The sequence below is a fragment of the Triturus cristatus genome, chromosome 9 (genome assembly GCF_964204655.1).
Source record: "Triturus cristatus chromosome 9, aTriCri1.1, whole genome shotgun sequence".
NCBI lineage: Eukaryota > Metazoa > Chordata > Amphibia > Caudata > Salamandridae > Triturus > Triturus cristatus.
Window position 1 is genome coordinate 183,253,049 of NC_140592.1, and position 24,977 is coordinate 183,278,025.

Consider the following 24,977-nt stretch of genomic DNA (forward strand, 5'->3'; position numbering starts at 1 on the left):
TTGAATGCTACAGTCTCCTTTTTCCCAACATGTCAGTATCAGCTACATGATGATGAAGACAACCCCCAGGCCATAGACTCAGACGCCACCAAAGTTCAACCAGAGAATGTCCATGACTCCCATGGCATGGAGTCAGTGGCACCAGAGCTGGAAGGGGATGTAGTCTGCGATGAGGCCTGTACAATGATATGAACTCTGCCATGAAGAAATCAAGACTCAGTTCCAATTGTGTGTCCTACTCGACCGCAGTGTGTGCTGGAGGCAGTGGTCAGCAGTGACTCACAGCCACGTGTCGTGGGCTTGCGCTGCACAGAGTTAGTGGCACCAGTGCAGTTGTAGGTAGTGTTCGATCACCTCCGTAACGGAGATCCTTTTGTCCTCCAGACTGAACCACTTCTTCCTCTTATTCCTCTCCTTGTGTACTGTGATATGAACTCTGTCAGGACTAAATCAAGACTCAGTTCCAAATGTGTGACCTACTCGACCGCAGTGTCGGCCGGAGGCAGCGGTCAACACGGGTCAACCACTGTGCAACCAGCTCCTACTGGATCTCTAACACACTGCGTTGAAATAGCATGTGGAGAAGATTTCTGGTTGACGGAGGTAGAGGCAACAAAGCTGAGCGGGTGTACACCCTGCGACAATGCCATGTCCTGCCTGGTACGGACTGTATTGGATTGTGTGGGGCCTGCTGGACCGCAGTGTAGGCCGACGGCAGAACTCATCAAGGGCCCACAGACACGTGTGGTCGGAATGCTATGCACAGAGTTGGTGGCACCACATCGAAGGGAGTATTGTGACATAAATGCAGCCACTAACTATGCATTCTGCCATTATTTAATCAAGACTCAGTTCCGAATGTGTGACCTATTTATCCGCTGTGTATGCCGGTGAAGTACGTCAACATGAAAGGAGTACTGTGGGCATTGCTGGCGGAGGCCGTGATGGTCTTTGGAGGCTGCCAAGGTCGCGGGCCTCGGACTATGAGCTTGCACCGGCACGTGGTTGGCCCTCTTGGAGACACACTGGTGTCGGCAGGTGAGCAGTGAGGCCTGGATGCACAGGGGCGGGCAAGACAAGGTCTGGGGACCAGCGGCCTGGGGTGCAGCAGGCACACAGGATCGCAGGCACCACCGCTCACAGTGTCGGCCTCGTGGTGGGATGAGAGGCGCCACCCTGTCAGACACGTTGGCCATTCCAGAAGAGAACCATGCCCAGGGCTACGTGCTTTTTATTCACACCCCTACGCTAGCCTGGCTTACGCTGGGCCAGCCCCCTCAGCACACGCTTACAGGGGGGACGTAACAAGCTGCATTTCCGTGATCTTCCCCACTGGCTGTGGTGACATGGTTGCGTCCACTGTCCACAACACTACCACCACCACCAGTATATGTCGACATGGATATGTCTGTGGTCTGCATACTGCAGTCTGTCCAGCACATCCACGACACACTTGTCATTGTGTGCATTCTCATTCATGGGTCACTTGCCTCCTTCGCACATGCCTGGTTCCCACTTCTCCCCACATTCTGCTATTGTGTGGCTGAGGTGACATGCCTTTGATGGCTCATGTGCATGGCTAGCCCAGGTTACCCCAGTACGTTGTGCAGTCGTGTATGGTGGGTGGGCATGTTGTTTGGCATGTTTTATGTGAGTATGTAACGTATGCATTCCCATAGTTGTGAGTTGCATGATTGTGGATTTTCAGTGTGTGGTGTGTTCATTTGGTACTTACCAAGGAGCACTACATTTCCGTAGGTGCCATCCTGGAAGCGCCAGTTGAGGATGGACTGTCGAATCATGCACACTGCCTGGGTAGTTGGTGACGACATTGGTGAAGAGTCCCCGGTGGTCCACTATTGCCTGCACATTGATTGAATGTGTGTGCTTTCTATTGCGGTAATTGTGTGCAGTTTCGGCAGGGGGCACAAGTAGGACATGTGTGCAGTCAATTGCCCCCAACATGTGCGGGAATCGAGCTATGGCATAGAAGCCTTGCTTGGTCTGCAGCTGCTCCTGCACAGTGTGGGGGAAGTATAGGTACTGAGGTACCAAGCTGATGATGGCATCTAGGACAAGTGTGAGGAACATGGATAGCGCTGGCTGTGAGACTCCTCCGACTCTGGCGTTTGTTGGTTGGAATGTCCCAGAGGCCAACAGGTGTAGCACAGCCAGCAGCTTTGTCTGAGGTGGGATGTTGGTTGTCCGCTGTGTTGGTACTGTCAGCCTGTGGGCTATGATGTTCAGGATGCGAAGGATGGTTGTCCTTTGGAGTCTGTAGTGGGCAATGACATTCTCTGGTGTTAAATCTGTAAGTCTGGTGCTTTTTCTGAAGGTCCACTGTCTTTGTCTGTGCTGCCTCTGTGGTAGTACGGGAGGGGGGACTGGGGTCCTGTCGGGGTGGCGGGCCTGGGGTTGGTGGCGGTGGGTGTTGTGGCCCTCTTGGGGCTCCGAGCTGCATGATCAGTAGCTCCATGGCATCTGTTGTTCTTCAGGTGTGGCTGTGGGCTGGGCTCCCTTCTCTGGTGCAGATTGTCTTCTGACTTTGCACCAGGTCTGAGCAGGTGTTAATTTCCTGCTGCTAACATGCCTTATCACCTGTTTTGTGTTCTTATTGCCGATCAGGCTGATCGTTGAGAATGTTGAGGTGTGATGTTGTCGCAGTTTTTTGCTCGGGGACGCCTAATCTGCATCTCATTAGCTATAGTTTCCGGGCTCATCTGTGGCGATGTTTTTTGCTGCTGATATCGCAGGTAAACTGGTGATATCGTCTGTTTGCACCAGCTTGTGAATGGGGCGATAATTTTATCGCGACTTTGGCTGCGATAAAGTGCCGTTAACTCAGCGATAGATCCTTGAGAATATGCCCCTGAGTATTCCTCCTGGGAAGCTATATGACGTAGCAATAATTCAAGATTGGCACAATCATTTTGTGCTTTCCAGAGGTGTGCCAGCTCAGTGCTTTCACCAAGGATATATACGCTAGGGCCCCCTGCCTGCCGCTTAAGCCGCTTAGCTTTGATGAAGGAAAAGATGTGGTCATTAGAGCAGCAGTTTCAGAGACAAGTGTCATGTGCCTTGTGCCCTTTCTTGGCCTTTAAAGATTCTGCCCGCCATTATGAAACATTAGGCCACTACCTTCCTCAATAGGTAACCTCCTTTCTAATATGCATATATTTTCGAAAGGTACTTGCTTTTTTTGGACTGATGAACAGCTGATACCGGCAGGAAATTAAACAGCATAGTAAAGAAAAGCAAGTGTTTTCAGCCTAAGCAGTATCAGCTTTTCTTGGCCTTACTCCTCTTTTGAAATTGCTTGATAGAATTTTCCTGATCATCTGCCTGCATCTGCTTCTTGGTATATGAGTTGTTTTTCTAACTTTATTCAGGTTTGATTAGGGTCATAGGAGACGCGTTCTAATAGAGGAGTCCTTTCTGTCTGGAAAAGTGCTCAAATAATCTTCCTTTCAAAAAATAAAATTGTACAATTTGATGTTTCTCAGCTCTATTGCTTTACTGGAATGACAAAGTTTAGTCATGCTGCTATGTATCGTCCTAATACTCTAACGTGAGGAAGTCACTGGGGAGAAAAGAATGGAGGTGAACGTTAAAACGTCTCCATCTCTTTTTGGTCCATCTGTCCTATCAGTTCACTTGGTGCAATTACAACAGGTTACAAAATCGTATCTTTAGATTTTAGAATTGGATAGAAAGCTCAAACTCTTGCCTTGGGTTAAATCCTTTGGTCCAGTGGTCCTGGTCAATATCTTTCAGGACTGGAGCCATTTGACAAGTTGCATGCACCGCTCCTTGAGACTATAGACACAGTAAGATTATTCAAATATGTCTTTGAGATTGATGTCATCAATTGCAGACCCCCAAATTCCAGAAGATTTGTGAACAAGGCTGGGTTTTGATGTCATTTGAGATGTCATGTGTGATGTCATAAATGCTGTCATAAAACATGTCTTGAATGATGTAATCTGTGAGGTCATAAGCAGTGCATGGTGAGGGTGCAAGTTCGAATTAGCCCTGCTACCTATAACTAGTGAATGTCTGTGGTTATTTTAGTTCAATTTGGTAATGTTGTCACTGACATATTTAACTAACTATAATGTTATTTTAACCTTTGGTTCTTTTAGAGTATGTATATATATATATATATATATATATATATATATATCTATGTAAATTCACTGAAAAAAACATAGGTTTCAGGGACGTTATAGTAAGTTGAACATTTCATTCGTACAAAACCAGAGAAATTCCGCCGTTCTAGTTAGTTCAGCTAACTATAACTCGTGCCCCCGCAATGCACTGCTGATGACGTCACATATTACATCATTCATGACATGGTCAGTGACATCACTGATGACATCACTAATGACATCTCAAATGACATCACTGATGACATCATCCAATGACTGTGTGTTTCTGTAAAGTTTAAATATGTATAATATATATATGCCCAGGTGTATTGAAGAATGAGTGGGTGTAAAAGTGTCTGGATGGAGCATTTAGTAGGTGCATGACTGACTGTATACTTGAGTGATTAAATGTGTCTTACTGAATGCATGGGTTAGTGACTAAACTGTGTGAATGTCTATATCAGTCTGTCTGTTGTTGTGTAAGCTGCTGCATGGGTTGGTCAGTAGCTACATGAGTGTCTATATGGGTTATTGATTGGTTGCCTGAGTATTTGTATGGAAGACTGAGTGTGTGTGTGGGTGGGTGGGAAGTATGTGACTCTGTGCATAGATGTGTGAGTGGTTGAATCACTGGGTGTATGGGTTCAAGAGTGCATGTGGAAACAGCTGTATGGGTGGGTGAGTGTGTGTATGGGTGTGTTGGTAAGTGAATGGATGTCTCAGTGGTACATGTCCAAGAAACTACATATGTAAAAGGCATTGTATGTGAGAGTTGGAGTATAAAAATGACTATACATCAGAGTCAGTGATTGCGAGAGTGGCTGTATGGATGAGTGTGTACTTGTATCAGTGATTATAGAAGAGAGTAAGTATGCGTTAGTATATGTATGAATAAGTGAGGTGGTGTGTGTATAACTGTGTATGTGAGTAAATGGGAGTGTGATTGATTCTTTGCATGACTGACTAGGTGTGTGAGTGACTCCATGGATGAGTGGCAGTATGTGAGTGTCTGTATAGGTATATGAATGCATATGATAGTGTTGTATTGATGAGTGACTGCATGTATGAATGGTTGTATGGGTGAAGGAGTGGATGTGTGTGTAGACCTAGGAATCAGTATGTAGTAACTAGTATTGGTGTGTCGATGGTTTCAAACATCGTAGTCTGTGTGAGAAGTTGACCTGATATATGCTGTCCACTAGTTGTAGTGGGCACCTTGTATCAGTCCAAACAACCCCTTATTAGTTATAGGTTAAAAACAATCTTTATTGAAAGCTATCCTTGTGGTAGAGCAGCCTTCAGGCTAAGTCTTGAAGGAATGTAAAGCAGCTTGTTTTACCAGTCTATAATCTCTGGAGTCACTAAATGAAAGATATCCACACCAGGTATATATATACAATATATGTATTTATTACTAAACACACCCTCCTAGTCTCTTTATGAGACTAGAAGTCAAAACACATAAGTTACACCTCAATAATCACAGTAAAATAGCACAAATACATGTCAGGCCCTAGGGGCGAGCCAAACCATATACTAAAATAGTGGTATAAGAACCACAACTTAACTAGACACAAGGCCTAGAGCCTGTAGAATCACTGGGACCCGCTCCGTCAGCAACCCCCTTTGATAATTCCAGTACATAAGAATTACACCCATGTATTATCACAGATGTCTGCTATGACCATCGGGACACTTTTCCGGGGATGGTCTTTGTTTTATGTTTGCAGCTCTATTCCATATACGATCCATGGCACATTTTTATTCAACTATGCCTTAACAACATAGAGAAGAGTAAATACAATTGTTGACACCTCGCTAGGGGTCGCTTATAGTTTTTGCACTCCACGGTGTCGGTGTTTCCATACACTATTAGGTGCTTATGAGCAGCACACCATAGGCATCACGAGCCTGTGGTTACCTATTCCATCCTATCCGCCTCCTTTCAATAATAACCCCCACCTACCCGAGCCTTTTAAGAGCAACTTGGCTGTATGCTTGGGGGTTTGTGGTGAGTCCGGGGCTTCGGCTCGTTTGGTTGCTGAGACAACATTGTTTTTCCCAATCCAAGATGGCGCATCCTCGTAAAGGGCACTGTAGTCCCTTTTCCAATGAATGACCCGGTAGTCCTTCCTCCATTGCACGCCTGTTCCGCTATATCACACGCCCACCTGTAGCACACTCGTGTGAATCCCGGACCAGCGACGTGGGGTAGGTCTACCGCCACCTCCGTTCTCAGGAAACCGTGAGTAATGGATTTAGCTTTGTCATTCTCCTTCCTGTGTTTATGTGTGCCGCGTACTGCCGTACTCCCACACACTTTGGACCACTTTGTCTAGGATCGGTGCACCACTTTATGGGACCGACTCTGCGATGGTTGACAGTAACATCGCCCAGAACCAATACATTGTCGTCCTGTTAACCACGCGAGTCTCTGCTCATATTGATAGGTTGGCTGCACCGCCAATATGCGTTTTTGCTCAGAGATGGAGACGCGACCTGGTATTCTCGTGTGAGGCAATGGTGGACTACGTTTAGGACCCTTTCCTCACCTTGTGGGGCTGTAGGCTGAACTGTAGCCAGCTAAGGCACCACGAGACTCCTGCTTGTGCCCATTATTATTATTTCCTTACCTTACTTTGTGTGCCCTGCAATGGAGACGTGGCACAACCTTGTTCTGTCTACAGTTGTCCCGTGTGACACTGTGGGTTGCTGTTTCTTTTGTGACCTCGGGCGTTTGGCGCCGGACTCTACGCACTGCCCTTGTGTATCAATCATTTTTTCTCTTTATCTCGTTCCCCTTGTTATTAGGACACTACAACTTAGTGTCTCCACTAGCTGGATCTGAAACACCACTGCCTTGACCCTAATGGGTGAGTGAAATTCCTTGTGTGCTTCTCTAGCTGCATTGATTTTAGTTGTTTTAATTCACTGTATGACAAACACGCCATCAAGCATGTTATGAGCCTCTAAGAGCATGAGCTTTGTATCAATTTCACGTTGCATGTCTTGTCAATTTCTAGTGAATAATCTATTGATTTGTATTGATGAATTTGTCAATCCCTTTTTTTGCAGGTTATGTTTTTTGAGTTACAGGTACCACACTTTCTTTGGGTGCTGTAAGGGTGGTCAACAGTATACTTTACCATAGACCACCACCACTTAAGTGTAGGTAGTTATTCCGGTCCTGATGAATTGCCGTCTAACTTGACTACAAGGCAAGAAACATGTCGACCTTCTGACAGACGCTATTAACCAGCATCCTTGCAGTTGGTTATAGCGTTGGTTGTCGTATTATTTTTAATTAGGGTGGGGGCCACGTTCATTAAATTACTTCTGAGTGGACCACCTCCCCTATTTTAGATTCTCTACACACACATCACTATCACCTACACCAATTTTAGGGCCCTCACTTGCACTTCACCAATCGGCTTCTGGAAAAAAGATCTCCGTCAGGAAGGCCCCTACTTGGGTGCCGATCGGGGATTGCAGCGCCGCCCCGATAAGGAGCAGACCCGATGATGAAGCATGACACCTAGCTGGCTGGGTGTGTGAGGGTCTTATTCCAACTAGGAGAAGTTTCTTCTCCCCCTTTACACTCTAATATTTATTAGAGTCTACTCTACATTAACATAACCTTTGTATTAGGAACTGCATGCCTTCTTTGTTAGAACCCCAAGGAACCACCCAAGGTAGTGACACAGGGGACCCACAGGGGCCGTGTGCAGTGTGTGAACACAGCCGCGAGCTCCCGTTAGCTTCTATGGGGAAAGTCGATGTTAGAATTTTAAAGATTATGGACACTTAGAAATGAGTCCGGACCAAACCCTTTTGGACTTACGCAGTTCTAGGGATAGCACCCACTGGAGCACCGGAGTACTCGTGTTACCTCACCCAGGGAAGCCGGGTGCATAGGTGTCTTTTGGTGTCGGGTCACGTTGCTGATTTCAATGGGAGCTGGCGAAGAAGTGCTGCTGCCGTGAAGATGCGAAGTGTCCGAAGAGATCCAAACCTGGATCGGAGATGAGAAGAACCAGAAAGCAGAGGGGACAGAGTCTGGGTCACTTGCCAGTGACCAGGAAGGCGATGAGCAGATACCCACCGATGTCGGGGGATTTCAGGTGAAAGAGGTAAAGCTTGACCCTTCAGGAGGCATCGAGGATGGCCAGCAGCTGGATTCGAGCTGTCCCGCAAAGGATGTCGAGTGCTGCAGCGTCGGTGCCTGGATTGGACACAACAAGCCTTGGCAACAGCAACCCACGCAGAAACAAGAAAGATGCTTCGGTGCAGACCAGCAAGGTCTGTGGGACTCACCACTTGATAGGGAGTCAGGGCACATCTGGAGCAACCACGAAAGCCAAAGGAAATACAAAGTTACCCCCTCAGGGACCCACCAGTCGAAGAACCAGGGATCGCAAAGGGACCTCGAGACAAAATACAAAATGGCAGCCCACGGGTTACTCGGAATGACCAGGCTGACAATCTTCGGTGGATTCAGTGCTCAGGGGGGGCTACAAGTCAGCCTAAGCATGACTTCAAGAGACATTGAGAAGTCAATGCACTTGCAGAAATGCACGGTGACCAGGAGTTCTGGTTCCACGCTACTCACGAGGGCTGTGGGTCTCAGCTTTGCTGGGACTTGGGTCGGCCGCTGAGATGTCTGGAAATCCTCTTCCTGGGCTGCAAATACTTCGGAGTTTCGATGCTTCGATGATGCAGACCGGCAAATTGCTTTGTTGGTGCCTGCCAAGCAGGGGAGTCACTCCTTGACCGCAAGGGAGATTTCTTCAGTCCTCTGATCTTGAGCAGAGCATCGAAGGTCCAGGATTCAGCTTCAGAGTTTCGTCCAGGGTAATCTAAAGTCCTAAGGACTGGGGTCCCATACTTATACTAAGGTAGGGGGTTGGACATGCTCTGGGGACCCAATTATGGGAGGGTTTGGAAAGAGGGGTGGCTACACCCATTTCCTTTGTCCAGTTTTGTGCCAGAGCAGGGGCTGGAAGCCCATGAACCGGTTTGGGCTGGACTATGCACAGGGACACCAAATGTGCCCCCAGTGCAGGACTTCAAAGCACTCAGAGAGTGCTCCCACCCAGCCCCAATACACACAAGCCTGTCTGGGAGGTGGTTACACCTCCCTGTGACAGGAAACCTATTGTCCAGGCCTCCCCTGCCGGAGTTTCAGTCAGCAGCAGGAGGCCAGACTCGTGTCTGTGGCTGCAGCATCCATTTTGTGATGCCAGGGCTCTATTAAGTTCCTATCGGGTATACCAGTGCTGTCATGTCTCTCCCTCTAGAATGGCGGGATCATACTCCCACACCAGTTACTGGTGTGGGGGTATGATTCCAAGGTGTTTGACACTAAACACGACATGTTTACATGCAGCCAGTCCAAAGTTCGCATTTACCGTTTGGTTATAATGCACTTAAGAGTATATGGTCAGGCTGCACTACAAACAGCATCAGAGAAGGGTCTCCGAACGCTGCAGAGGGGCTCTGCTCATGCAGGGGCACCCTCTCACATAAGATCCAAGCACTCTGCCTTCAGGATTGATAAGGCCTGCCATAGGAGTGACTTGTAGGTTTATATGTGTGTATATATATAGTGATATAGGTAACCTATATCACAGTAAGGGATGCATGCACCACCTTACCCAGTCTGCAGTAGCAGACCTGTGGTGTCATTTTGGGTGGCTTTCCAGGGGTGGCATAATACATGCTTCCGCCCCTGGTAGGCCTCTGGTGTACCTAAGCCCTGGGTACATAGTATACCATATACTAGGGACTTATAATGGCACCTCAGATCCAATCTGAACTGTACCTAAAGTACATGGAATCATTTTAGAGAGGAAGCAGCTAGGCTGGGGCCCTGATTAGCAGGGTCCCAGCCAGACTAAAGTCGGCAAACAGTGAAACACCAGCAAAAAGAGGGGGTAAACATGTGAAGCAGATCCTACTCTCCTACAGTCTATATTTTCCATTGTGTTGTATCAAAGGTCATATTAGAGTGTGAGGAGGTGCATCAGATTTCCACTTGGATGATGTCATTAATGATGTCATCAGTGATGTCATTTGAGATGTCATCAGTGATGTCACTGACCATGTCATGAATTATGTAATATGTGACGTCATCAGCAGTGTATTGCGGGGGCGCGAGTTATAGTTAGCTGAACAAACTATAACGGCGGAATTTCTCTGGTTTTGCACAAGTGAAATGTCCAACTAACTATAACATCCCTGAAACCAATGTTTTTTTCAGTGAATTTCTGAGGTTTTTTAAATGCTAATTTCTAACTATAACGGGCCTGAAACCTATGACTTTTTCAGTGAATTTTAAAGGTTTTTTAAATGCAAATTTCTAACTATAACATACCAGTCGCGTTTCCAGAGTGGTGGAGAAAGGTGAGCGTGGCCTCCGAAACACCTCTTAGCAATCCCATTGTGTGGGATTTACGGTAGGTAACAGGAGGAGCAGTTAGCCCCCAACGTCAACCTTGGGGGCCAACTATCCTTTTTATTACCACCAGTAAGTCTCACACAGCAGGATTGCTAACTTCTTATATCAGGCCCGCCCCTCCCTCTACCACTGTGCAAATGTGCCCCCTAGCATGTTGTAAGTTCGGGGATTAAGTCTCCTTGAATCCTAAGGGTCCCTGGGGGCCAACTAGCCCGCCAGGTACCTCCAGGAAGCGGCGCAGAGCTGTTTTGAAGAGAGGTGGTCCAAGGCCGAAGCCCTTTTTACAACTCTCTGCAACGCAGCTCTGTGGCGCTTCCTGGAGGTACCTGGCGGGCTAGTTGGCCCCCAGGGACCCTCAGGAATCAAGGGGACTTAATCCCCAATTTACAATGTACCACGGAGCGCGTTTGCACACTTGTCACATCAGGCCCCGCCCGTGCCTTCACCACTGTGCATATATATATATATATATATAACTTTAATGCCGTTAGACGAATCCTAGCGAAATTTTAAAAACTTGTCTGACACTCACTTTTCGTGGTGATTCGTCAAGTGGGGTCCGTGAAACAGAGGGGTTCTAAACACGTTTCCTCATATTAATTCCTGTAGGCACTTTAGACACAGCTACAGCCTGAACTGTTGAAAGAATTTTCTCCAAATTTGGCAGAAAGGTAGATATTGGGCCAGGAAAAGGCCTTCTGTGATTTGGTGTAAATCTGATCAATAGTTGCAGAGTTATTTACATAACTTCAAATTAGAACATATAAGGACGCCGATCCTCTGAGGATCTGACAGTCCCTCTGCTTAAACCTAATTGGCTGTAAACACTTCAAACCAGGAAGGAATGGCAGCCATCTTGGGACTCGGCTTCAGCTGAGTCCCCCAATAATTTGTTTTATAAAGAGAAGGGGCAGAGTAGGAATATCATGACCCCCCAGGCCTCTTGGGGTGGTCCCTGTGGGACCCCACTAGGGCAAAAAAATCTTTACTAATATGCCCCAGGTGTGCCAGGTTCCTAGTGCATAAGCACTTAAGTAAATGATAGAGGCATGTGGGCCCCCCTCCTGTAGTTTATCATAAGCCTTGGGGACCGCCACATCCTTGGGGCACTTTCATATATTTGCGTGGGTGGGACCAGGGGATCGCCACCTCCCCAGGGCTGGTTTGTTAAGTTAATTGGGGATCCGCATGTCCCCCGCAGCCCCGGGGACAGTCACCCCCCCAGGGCTCCATGAAAAATAAAAGCAGGGGGCCAGCTGGGCCTGCCCGCTCCCAGTGGACTGCCACCTCCCCAGGGCAGAAAATAAAATGAATGTGGGAGGCCCACACGGACACCCCGCAGCATTCGGGACCACCACCTCCCCAGGGCAATTTATTGAATTCAAGGGGGGGTGCAGCCCCCACAGCCACAGGGACCGCCACCTACCCGGGGCTTTAAAAAATTAATTAACGTAGGGGGTCTCTCGTGGACCACTGGCCCTGAGGACTGCCACCTCCCTGGGGCAAAGATTTACGATGGAGGGGGCTGTGCAACCTCCCATTGAGCCATTTATGCCAATGGGTACGGTCACCCCTCAGGGCTGGCTCCTGCTACCTCTAGATGTACACACCCTCTGGAGGTAGCTGTTTGTTTTTGCTTGGTGGGAGCTTACAGCTGTCAACCAGCTCCGGCTTGCAGAAAGCAGAGTTTTCATCTGTTTCTCTGCATACATATATGCATGCAGAGAAACAGATGAAAACATTGCCCTGACAGACAGGGTGCTGACTTTCAGCAGCCCTCTGTCTGTTACAGCAGTGGGGGAGCCGTCAGGGACTGTGTAGGCCTTGAGGCTCCCCCTGCAGACCCTAACACAGGTCACTGGGTGCCCTGGGGAAACCGGAATAAAGAGGCCAGGCTGGGGAATTGGGTCCCCAGGGTCGAAATCAGGGCACTGATAATGGGCACTTTCACTTCGCATTTTAAAGTTTGTCTCCAGTGAGCCATCATGTGGCAATCCTCTTTGGGAGAGCTATAAAAATGTATGTATGCCCCTTAGCTATAGAAGTCCTGGGGCTATTGCTCAAGTCCACTGCCTTCACTGTGAAATTTGCTATGAAGCACTTGCATGCACACTGGTCAGTGTTGCATGATAATGCTCAGGTGGACTTTGTTGTCCACTGAAGTGCCCTTTTCTACCATACTAACCCTCTGGTCATCCAACTCTGGTACAGCCTTGTGGTACAAAACTAAGACTTTGTTATTATCACTGGAGGCTGCAGCAGGTTTTACCATTAGGTTTCTAAAACTCATTCTTTCCACAAAGGGATATTGCAGGAGTTTCACAGTGATAATTGAGCTGAAATACTTGGTTGTGGCTTGTGTAGTATTTCTGGCCGCACTGACATGCCAGTTGACTCTGACTTGCCTCATTGGTGTTGATATGACTCTATTTATATTGTTATACCTACTGATAAAATGCATAGGGATGCTGGCAGTAGGATCAGCCACTGAGCTTATACATACTATCACCGCTCTCGCTCCCTCTCTATTGTTACCCCTATCTCTCTCCTCTCTGGCTCCGTCATATTATTTGCAGCCTTTAACTCAATTTTCAATAGGTTTCTTTACATTCAAACATGCAATGTATGCACTGGGAAAAAGACTATACATTTCTCCCTCCATGCCCATTGAAAGACATGGAAAGTAGTACATTCCTTCAGTATCGAGATCTTGGTCATGTGCATGGCAAACGGTACCTCCACCATCCTTCAGGTGGCAATGAATTGTTACAATAAGAGTCAGAGACATCACACAGTTGGTTTGCTGTTTTGATAAGTTTCCATTATTAAATATGCAATAAATGTGAGGCAGTAGTATTGCCATAAATGCCTTATTGTATAGTACAAACAGCACACAGCATGTTAGCAGAGAAACCTCTGGTCTTTGGGGAAATTCTGCATTGATAATAATAAATGTATTATTTTTCCCAATACACTTTTAATTCTTGTCTATTTAATTATGTAAACATATGTGTTAATTGGTTCAATGATAGGTAATATTTTCACCGATTTCTCTTGCAGTAACCACTACAATAATTGTGTCAGTAACCCCGGTCAATAATTTTAGACCAGAATTTGTTGCACCTGAAACTTACATTTTCACAGTCCCGGAGACGTCTGGAGGTAGGTTATAAATTACAATGGCAGATATCATTCTCAGGCACGTGCCACTGGGCACTTGTGTCTGGCCTTATCTACATACATTGACATGGGCATGTTTCTACAGTGAGTTAAAAGACGTATTCATGAATCCAGAATAGAAGCCACCCTGAACGTTTTTCATGAAATTAATGTATAGATTTGTAGCTGTTTATATTCTGCCTAATTCCACAGAATATTTGTATTTTTTATTTTGCTGACTAAGGTTAAGCCAAATCTTAAATCCTCAATGCATTATTTGTATTGATTGAAATAAATTGATCACTCTACAAGTATACCTACCTCTGTGAGTTGTAAAAATATGTTGTCACAAGTAAGGCATCATTTTGATGGTTGTTGTTCGGAGTATTTGTATACTGAATATCCAGTAACAATAATACTGTGGCCAAAATATCGAGGATGTATGTACATATTGGTAAGTATATATTTACTATTAAGTCCACATCGACGTTCCTTGAGGTACAATAATCGCTACTTACACCTCTGGGTCATTACGAGCAGGGGCGGCTGGTGTATACGAGCGAGATGGGCATTGCTCAGCCACCCAGGGGGACTAAAAAAATGCCTGATGGAACACTGAGCAGCTAGCAATAAATTGTGCTGGCTGCTCGTGCTTGGTTAACAAACATGTTCAAATTTCGGTTTTTCTTTAAGGGTGTGGGGAAGATGGCCCTTGATCTGCGCATGCTTTTTAGGCTAGGCGAAGATTTCTTCGACCTGGAGCCAGAAAGCATGGCAGTGACGACACACTGGTGGGTGCAGCCTGTGGCTCACTGCCAGAATAGCATTTCGATTTTGGGCTCTAATCCCTGGGCCCAGGGAGGAGTAGGAGGCTCTCCATTAATTCCAATGGCTGGGGGCAGGGCAGTCCGGCAGGCTTAGCGTTTGTGGGGGTGTGGCAGTGGGCTCTGCCTCTTCCACGAGACCCAGCAACAGTTGCTTGTTGTTTTGCAAGTGACTGGGGTCTGGGGGAGGAGTTCAAAGACCAAATCCAGTATTTTCCAGTTTTGGCTTCATTGTGGCTTGTGCATGTTATCCTTGCAATTGCCACGCTGTCTGCACTGCAGTCCTGATCAGACAAGGAGCCTGGCTCGAGAACGTTGAGGACAGGTCACGGTGACAAAGGTAAGTGAAAGTGACTCACTCCTGTAGTGTCCTAGCATGGACACGTTCTAGTGTTCATCCGTGTGTGTATCACACTACACACCCACCCACCACCTACGTCACTGGGTCAGGTGACGAGGATAATAAAAGGTCCGAGCGCACGTGCTCGTGGCCAGTAACCCACTACCCCAACGATGTGTCTGCGTCAGTCCTTTACCATAGAATGAGGGCCTAGGGCCCAACATTACAATGGCGACGAGAGTCTAAGCCCCGGCGTGCAGCAGCCCAGCTGATGAAAAGGGGGAGAGGGCAGCCGGCGTGAAGCCACCCAGCAGGCGAGAACAGCGCCTGATCGCCTGCGGGCGTGTGAAGAGCCCCGGCGTGAAGCGAGGTGTCTGAGAGCCCACCTCACACCTCATCTGCCTGACTTAATCTGCCCCTGCCCGGAAGTGCCCAGGAATAAGGCAAGCCGATCGGAGCCCACCCGCACCGGCCGTGACGTGGCGATCACCGCATGTCCGGTGAACCACGCGGAGCACACCCGCCTCGAGGAAAAGGCCGCCGGCCGAAGGTGAGGAGCTGCGCGGTGTGAAAAGAGAAGGCAGAGCGCCGTGGCATGCATTGGCCACTGACTTGAACTTGCCCTGGCACAAGCGGAGCGCACCCGCAATCGAGAGCCGGCAACCCGGGTATGGCATGGATCCTCCCCGCTCCCGCACAGCGTGTATCCAGGCTGTAGCTCCGACCCCACCCCCACACAGGATGTACGAAGGGAGGCTGAGGTGGAGGAGTCTAGTCAGCGGCCGGCGAGTAGTGAATGCAAAGTGCCCAGAGGAAGAGGACGCGGCAGCGCCAAAATGAAGGTCGTGGCCCTCCTACCTTCTAACCCCCCCACTGCTCACTGAAAGCCGCTCCGTGAATGAGGCGCGTACACCAAGAGCGGGAGAATAACCTCCGGCGCTTACTCCAGCCCCCACGCAGCGATGTAAGTGATCGAGGCTGCTGCGAGGGAAGGAGAGATCAGAGCGTGTGCGGCACCTCAAAGCGGCGTCGGAACAACCCCTGCGCTGCCTGTAAACTGAAAGGGCCCAGGGCGACGAACACGCGAACAGACGGCATGCGGCTAGCGCCGCCTAACAGAGTGAGGAGACTGATGCATGGGACCGAGAGCACCAAGGGACGGTGTGCGCCCACTGCCGCCTAAAGCGCGAGCGAAGAGACAGGAACGTGCGGCCTGCAGCGGGGGTGAAGCTGTTCTGGCCATCTTAGCGCTGCTGGGTGTGTCAACGATTGCAGCAGTGAAGTACCCCAATTATGTGTGTACCAGCAAGGAATTAATGCAAGCGGACACACTTCAAGGAAAAAACATATAAAGAAATCAAAGCGCCTACCTGTCGAGTGCCGGTGCCCTGGGGGGGAGCAGCAAGGTCCCGAGAAAGGAGGCACGCACCAAGGAAAATGCTCCTGCGCGAGGGCAGCCTGCAACGGTGTGGGGACTGACGAAATTTGGGGCAGAGTGCAACACTGCCACCTAGTGGTTTAGGTGCAGCAGCGCACCTCAAGTAAAGGAACGAGGACAGGCAGGAAATGTGAGCAGTGAGAGTGCAGCAGAGACTGGAAGGCACAATCCACGTAACACTGCCACCTTGTGGCAAACTGCTGGAACTGCACCTGCTGATGGAAGCAAAGTGGACAGACTGGGCAACGGCCTACGCTGAGGTGGCAAACGCTGACAAGTGCACACACAAGGAATCCTCAAAGGAAAGAACCTGCGGCCAAGGTTGCGTGGAGTGCGGTGACGCCTACTGGCCAGGGGTAATCGCTGCAGGAGTGAAGACACCAGAGTGCACCAGCCTTGGGTGGCAAGGTTTGAAGAGACTCGTCCATGCAGCAAGTCTCAAAAGAGGATCGGAAGGAAGCGCGCAGCAAGTGCGTCCACGGAAGCAACCAAAGGGCGCAGTAGTCTGAAGCGCTGCCACAGTGACAGAAGGAAAAGAGTGGGTGCACGACAACCTGAGATCACACGGCGCAAGGAGCAACGCGACACTGAAGATGTACCACGACGGTGCGAAGAGAAGCACGCACCAGCGCTCGACAATTCAGCAAACACAGGTAGTCACACGACGTGGCGCACCTCGTGAACACAGGTAGTCACACGACGTGACGCACCTCGTGAAGCCGACCAGCCAAACGGTCGAACCACAAAGGCCAAGCCGACCAGCCAAATGGTCGCACCACAAAGGCCAGGCCGACCAGCCAAATGGTCGCACCACAGAAGCCAACCCGCCAGGGGTTGCACAAGGAGGTGACCGACGCACGGGTCAGTGAATCTACGAAACAAGGGTCTGACGGAAGACCGAAGGTATCCTGCCAGTGATCGGCAGCGCGGACCGTCAAGTGGTCCAAGAAGCTCAAGAAGAACGAAGTGGACCAAGAGTATGGCCCCACGAACTTCAACAACCAAAGTAACTGGTGAAAAGGAGAAGACGAAGAGAAGGTCACGACCCTAACTCGGAATGCTGAGGAAGATGGTGAGAGTGCCCTCGGACGAGGACAAGACCAGGGGGAACACGTGCAGAGTGCGCGCGCTGCATGGAGAAGCCTGGCCAGACCAAGAGGAGAACAGAAACGGTCCAGAGTAGGTCGTGAAGCGAAGAGACGAAGATATCGGAGTGGCACGTTTGCCACTACAAGAACAGAAGGAAGATGACATCAGAGTGGCACGTCTGCCACTAAAAGGAAAAAGGGGAAAGAAAGAGATCTGAGTGGCACGGTTTCCACTGCAAGAAGAAGGAGAAGAAGTCAGAGTGACTCGACACCCTCACGGAGAAAAGAATCGAGGAAAGAGAGAGGAGTGTGGCACGACTACTCACACCTAGAAGATAAGGAAGGCGACAAGTGCCAGAACATGAAAAGCAAGTCCTGAGAACACCCGTGGCACGGAGAGAAGACCATCTGCTTGACGATGCTTTCAGCACACCTGGGATCTGCAGAGGTGAGCAGGCCGGACTGTTCGGAACATCCACCTTTGGGGTCACGCGGACACTGGACAACGCCAGCCGTGGTGACTCAGGGGCAAAGGCCTCAGGGATGCCAGTGAGAGAGAGTATCCCCGCGACGAGAGATGGTCATCAGCCACCCTTCAGCAAAGGTCCCAGGAGGATGAAGGCATCGCGCGCAAAGACTGGAGCCAACAGCTATCCTCCAGGTCTGACTGCGGAACCTGAGGTGATACTTGTCGTCTCCTCCGCACCCGCACTTATCGGCATGGGAGTAACACGCTACAGGACACTCAACCCAGGACAGATCTGATGAAGAGGACCTCAGGGATAGCCCGTGGCAGGGGAACACCTGCGAGAGAGGCATCATGGTGAGAGGGGTGTCTTGCAACCAATCCGTCGTTTGCCAAAACAGAATACACGCCACAGATGAAAATGAGGACAGGACGGAAAGATGAACGGCAACAGCTAGCGGTGAACTACAAGAACTTCAACTGCGTTTGTCGCCATGGAAGTAAAGTGAAGAAAAGACTGTGAATACAACTTCAAGACAGAGTCGTGAACGGACTGGATCCATCGAGCACCCATGGCTGGTGCCACAGTAAACTGGTGGTCTCCGCGACAAGAAGAGCATCGTCTGGGACCCCAAGCAGCGGAGGCGTAAGAGACTACAGAAGTTTTGGTCACTGTCTTACATATGTATGGGTTTTCTTTCTCCTACAGGTTGAACTTTGACTTTGGGTTTTTGTCATTACCCAAAGCATGGACACGTTCTAGTGTTCATCCGTGTGTGTATCACACTACACACCCACCCACCACCTACGTCACTGGGTCAGGTGACGAGGATAATAAAAGGGCCGAGCACACATGCTCGTGGCCAGTAACCCACTACCCCAACGATGTGTCTGCGTCAGTCCTTTACAATAGCATGAGGGCCTAGGGCCCAACATTACACACTCCCACAAGTCACAGCAACCTCCTAATTATAGGGGCACTGTCAGTTTAAGTGTTTTAGTCACTGCTGCAAGCCTGCAACAATTACTGGGGCCCGGGGTGACTTTGATTCCATGCTGTGGCAGGAGTTGGGGGGTGGGGGGCTGGCTTAGAGGCCTTGCCCTGGTGGCGTATGTTGTTGTTGGTTTCGTTTGTTGGGCAGCAGACAGTTTGAGGCCATGCCGTCTGCCGTGCCGTGGCAGTAGTTACTGGATGTGGCAAATGCTTTGGGAGATCAGATCAGGAATGGCTCCCTATCCTGTTTTTTCTGTTAAAGAAGACCCCCTTCGTGTTAATTTAACGCCCGTTGGTGGCTGCTTTACAGTCACTGTAGGCTACGCCAGCGGAGGCCTTGCCTCGCCCTCTGGTACACCTGCGCTGTCATGACTCGTGAGACAGAGTCAGATTGTCCGTCATTTTCTTTCCGTGCTCTGTACTTTTCTCTCTCCCACTTACACCCTTTCACTTTCTCACTCCTTCTTGCCTCCTCTTCTGATATATTTCGCTCTCTCTTCTATCCACCCCCTTCCTCTCCTCCTACCTCTTCACCACCTCTCCTCTCCCTGCTTATTCTGCTTTCCAGGAATGACCGCATTACCCATCAGACCATGACAGTTCCAGGCACTGGCGCTGATGACATGCTAATGACAGGCTGTATCCAGAGGCCGGGCGTCTGCTTTCATACCTGCGGAGCACACCGCTGGAGGTGATTGTGAAAGCTCGTGCATCCGAGAGCAGTGACGTGACAAGCTGTATCCGGAAGCAGGGGGCTGCTTTCATACCTGCTGAGCACACCCCTGTTGGTGATTGTGAAAACTTGTGCATACGAGGGCCAGCGACAAGCTGCATCCGGAGGCCAGGAGTCTGCAGAGCTCCTGCCAATCCCCACAGGACAAACCAGAAAGGCAGTAAGGCACTTGAAACAAGCATTGGCATAGCCAATAGGTCTCGCCTTTGGGGCCATATAAGTGGTTAGCCATGCAGCATACAAGCTGCGAATTTACAAACACTACAAAGAAGTCAAAGCAACCAGTCACATTTCGTTTAACAGTGGTAGTTGCGCTGGACAAGTTTTTTTACCACGTGTGCTTGAAGGGAGGCGCTTATAAATTGGCTCGACGTAAAAAAAGGAGGAGGATGGTGAAACGCGGAGGGAGAGGAAAAAGGAAAAAGTGAAGGTAAATGAGGAATAGGTGGAGAAGGGGAAGCAGAGAGACATGATGCAGTGATATGTAGAAAGATGGAGCAATACAAGTGAGAGTGGAGAGAGCAGGGCGGCAAGATGAAGGAGAGAAGGAGGTTAGTGCAGAGACTAATGTTAAACGATGACAAGGAGGCAAAAGCAGTCAATAAAAAGGGAGAGCTCATGAAGAGCTTTAAATTACTCTGCGCATTGCCAGGCGCGAGCAGGCAGGAGAGAAGGGTGAGGAACGAGAAGGGGTGGTTGGGGTGCTAGGGGGAGGGCAGGCGAAGGAGCGGGGGACAGATGGGGAGAGAGCAAGGGAAATGTATGAGTAGGGAAAAGGGGGAGAATGGGCAGGCGAAGAGAAGGCCGAGGAGAGAGGAAGTGGGGAGAGAGGGTCCGAAAATGAAGGTGCGCTGCAGGGATCCGAGAGGACGGGGGCAGAGGAGAGAACGGAGTGTGTATGGGGATGGGGTAGTGGTGAAATCAGTGTGATCCGGCAGGCACTTCTAGCTGGTGGCTCTTGTGAGCTGGAGGATGCAGGTGACTTGGGCTGTAGACTGTAGCTGTCAGATACGTGTTGGAAGTCAGCAGCATAGCAAGGATGCCCTGGGCATGGTGCAAGAAAGGATCATGTCCCCTTTGCTGCTGTTGGGGTAGTAAAAGACAGCAACTACCAGGGTCCGCCAGGCCCTGGTGCTGCTGCACCAATGGGAGCTATGCCCCTACTGCACCTTGTAGTAGGTGCACTCTTGATAATGTTGTGATTTTTAGGACGCTGGAGGATGCTCCAACTACAAGCTAATACTAATAGGCTGCATGGAAACACACAAGACTGAGCACCTGGAATGGAATGGAGCACTCTGAAGCTGCAGTGCATGGCGCTGTACAAAATCGTCTAAACAAAGCACTAGACTATAGGCAGTTACAATTGTCGGTCACCATTACTGACTTCTCTAAACCTCCCAAGGTGCATAGAGTGGAGTCGAAACGTAGCATACAGCGCTTGAAGAAAAAAACCATGAAATACATAACAGTATTAAACCTTGCTGAATGACACCCACAAACTGTGCCTTTAATTTCAGAATGTCCTGTTTTGCATGACGGTTCGTGACAGGAACCCTTAATCACATGGAAAACATCAAAGACGCTGAAGCACGTCCGCTCGCACGGAAAACATTAAAGATGCTAAAGCGCGTCCGAAAACATTAAACAAGCGCGGCCGCGAAAGTGAAAGCAACCGCGCTGTGTTTAATTAGTAACATGAGACACGATAAGGGAGGAATGCAGCTGGCACAATGTGCGCCGCTGTTCGCTCCCAAGACCCAAAAGCCGTGGAAGGGATCCTTTAAAGAAAAGGTGAGACATGCACCTGCGTTTGGCCATTTGCGTGCTTTCATTATTGAAAGCCACACGCAAAGGCCAATAGAATGTGTGGCAGTTACCAAACTCACACAGAGAAGTTTAGGGGAAGTTTGGAGTGCTCACAAGAAGCCTACCATAGGGCAGTGCATGCGCGCTGTGCTAGGCTCGACCTAAAAATAGGAGCCGCTCAGCCACTTAACGTTTACATTCTCAGATCTGTATTGTGCCCCTCATTGTGTAAACATTAGCTATAATCACCCGCAGATCATGTTAGAAGCTGAATAGCTCATAGGGCAATATCAGACATCTCACAGCACTAAAACATGACATGCGAAGCACTCTTCTTCAGGGTGTAACAGGCGCCAGGTGATCCAATCTGAGGAACTCAACATGGACATTTAAGCATGAATTTCAAAAAATCTACTAATGAATCCCATCAATTATATTTGATTCCGATTACCTGTTGCATCAGGTTTTGGCTTCATTACCAAGAACAAGGCTCCTTTCATCTGTTTTTCCTCTTGGTTCTCTGCGCAAAGAGTAATGTCTCAATCTTTACAATTGTGCAGTCTTGTACTTGCTTCATTAGGTTTTCCATTAATAATTCCTCTTCATTAAGCTATTTTGCTTCTGTTGACTTCATCAATGCCACCATTTCTATTGGCTCCAAAAGTTCTTCTTATTGAAGAAACACAGATGATAAATGTTAAGCCCCTCAAATTCTAATTTAAGGCCCAGAAACTAAATTGCTTACAGTATTCAATTAACATTGCTCTACAGTACTGGAGATGGACAGTAGCGAGTAAGTTGTCAAGTGGTGGCACTAAGGCAAGTCAACATGCACTCACATGGAAAGGAGCTTTAGCAGAAAAAAGTCAAAGGTTTTAATAAAAGCCTGTAAACATTTTAACGGGGAAGGACAGTCCATGTATGTATGTATGCACATATGTGATATTTGCATAGCGTGAACATAGCCAAACGCAGAGGATCATTGTACAGGGTCAACCACTTGGAGACAACAAACAAATTATTTGAGGAGCAGCTGGTTTGTGAACTGTTACTGAATTATGCTGTAGCATTATTAAAAGGAGTCGAGTCTTCAACTCTTTCCTCAATTGGAGCAGGTTTGGCACAGTCCACATAGGTACAGGGAATGTAGTTCCAGATCCTGGGGTGGATAGGTGAAAAAGACCTGTTGCCTTGTTGTTATTTTCTTTTTACGCTGTTCTCAAGTCTGATGGTGGTCTGGCTCAGATTGTGCTAAAAGCCACCAGAGATGGCGAGCTTGTCAGCCAGACAGGCAGGGTTCTCAAAAGGAACTGGATGATACTATCTAAAAGGAAAATTAGCAGAACTATTAAGCGGGGGAATTGGAGAGGAAGTGAAACTGGCTTTTTTTTTTGCAGGATACAATGGGGTGTTATGGTTATCCATGCATTAGCCACATTAATGAATGTTATCTCAGAGTATTTTTCTAAAAATCTGTTGTCCTTTCTACCCCGATGCATTACCCTGGAACAAGTGAACTCTTTAGCCAGACCTAAAAAGGAGGGATACGCCAAGTGTGTACAACACCAAGCAATACCAAGTTCGGCAAAACTGATATTCTTAAAACCAGACACTGGTTTCAGAGCCCTGTTTTGGGGCTGGCGACTAGAGGCTTCGCATTTTAACACTACAAATTACTGTGGGATTTGCTTAAAGAATTTAATGGAAACTGTCCAATTAGAATTACAAAATGAATTCAAAAGGATTATAAAAACAAATGCAGCATGAATAATCATGGCTGGTTCAAATGTCTGAGTAAACAGAAAGCTTCATATTTGAGAATTTAAAAAAAATACATTGCAGATGTATATATAATGTGAAAACAATGTTGCAGATGCTGTCGTACTTTAATATTCGGGACCACGTAGGGAACAGGGCCCTACCCCTGTCTATCTTGGTATTAGCGAACCGCAAATGGTAAATGCGGCATGTACGAGTGCTTTACTTATCGTTCTAGCTATGAATGCACTGTGTACACGTTATTCTGCTGCACTACGCGGGTTCCATTTTGGAAGCAGTGGCCATCTTGTCATTGCCCTCACATAGGCTATAATGGAGCAAATACGGGCCTCACAGTACATGGGCTTCTTCTCTGACTTCTCTGTGACCTGGGCAGCTGGCTCTGCTGCCCCGGGTCAAACTGGTCTCACGAGCTCCCCTTCCTCTCTCCACCTGTGATTAGCATCAGGGCTTGACCCGTCATAAAACCCTTTCATTCTACACAAGCCCCTGGCTAATCTCTTTCGCACCTGGCTGTTCCTGCTTTATGACTTGGTTCCCAAAACAGGAGATGCTCATGTTTATTGGGGGGATCTGTTTACATGTAATGTGGGATCTGAACCTTGTTGTATAAATCATTGTGGGCTGGCCGAACTGGAATGTGGGATGGTCATCATGACTCTGCCTTTCCTTTGTAATGTACACTTGCATATTGCCGTATCATAAAACCTAGGAATGTATGCTTGAGGCAGGAAAAAGGGTATTTAAGATGAAGTCCATTCCTATGATTTTCAGCAGTCTCCTGAGAACATACACGCTGTTGTACTTCTAGGATACCTGTCATTGGTCTGCAGCCAATAAACGATTCTTTGACTTCACCCAGAAGACTCTGTGTTTCTGTAGGTCCGGAACAGGGTGAACCCAGAAGTCATAGGGTGTGTGTCCCTGCACCGCTGGGTCTAAATTACCCAGTACTTCAGTTTGGCGCCCAACTCGGGACGATTTCAGCGGTACCAGTCCAAGCCAGAGGTTCGTGAGGAGCTTCGTGTGGAAATTCTGGAGGAAGGCCGCCACTTCATCGACCCCTGCATGTCGACGTGGTCCGAAAGTCTTTTCTGCGAGGTTCTCCGCGTCCCGACGGCTACGAAGGACTGCTGCCCTGATTAATCGACCTGTTTTGGACCCTTGACGAGTTTGAGAGAGCGAAACAATCGAGAGAGTCTTCTGGTGACGCCATCGATTAGCAATATTCAGTTAAGTATACGTGGAGCGTCTCCCATTTGTTTTGGTATCCCTCGGGATCGTTTGGTTTGATTTGGTAATAGGTGATTTGGTGTTTGCAAACCCCAAAGCCAGAGGACTCGTGTATTCACGAGAATATCGTAATCGATAATCCTTTGACGTTTGGATCTAGACTAGTGAGCGAAGATGCCTGGTTCTAGAATATTTGGTAGAATATTTTGTTTGGGTTGTGGAAGAGATTTCCAGCTGGAAGAATCATGCCCGGTTCCTCCGGTTGGAACTCCAACTTATGAGCTCTATGTAAAACATGGCGTAGGCCCCATTGCATATAACGAAGTATGGATCCACTACACCAGAAAAGACGGTGTTTTAAAATGGCCCCAAAATGGTAGTTTTGATACCGATATTTTAGATAATTTGGAAATTAAATTGTTTAAGAAGAAAGCCCGGCCGGCGATGTTTGACTCTTCCCGCTTATGGCGAAAGGAAGCCAAACAGAAGGAAATTAAGCTAGCGAAAAA

At 48.4% G+C, this 24,977-nt stretch overlaps 1 pseudogene across 1 annotated transcript in view; it reads left to right on the forward strand.

Moving 5' to 3' along the window:
- Nucleotides 1–24,977, forward strand: part of LOC146797602 (cadherin-related family member 3-like) — a 706,232-nt pseudogene that overhangs the window by 410,066 nt on the left and 271,189 nt on the right. The window contains exon 12 of the transcript XR_014969047.1: nucleotides 13,666–13,767. The product of XR_014969047.1 is annotated as a cadherin-related family member 3-like (transcript). The remainder of the gene's footprint in view (nucleotides 1–13,665; nucleotides 13,768–24,977) is intronic.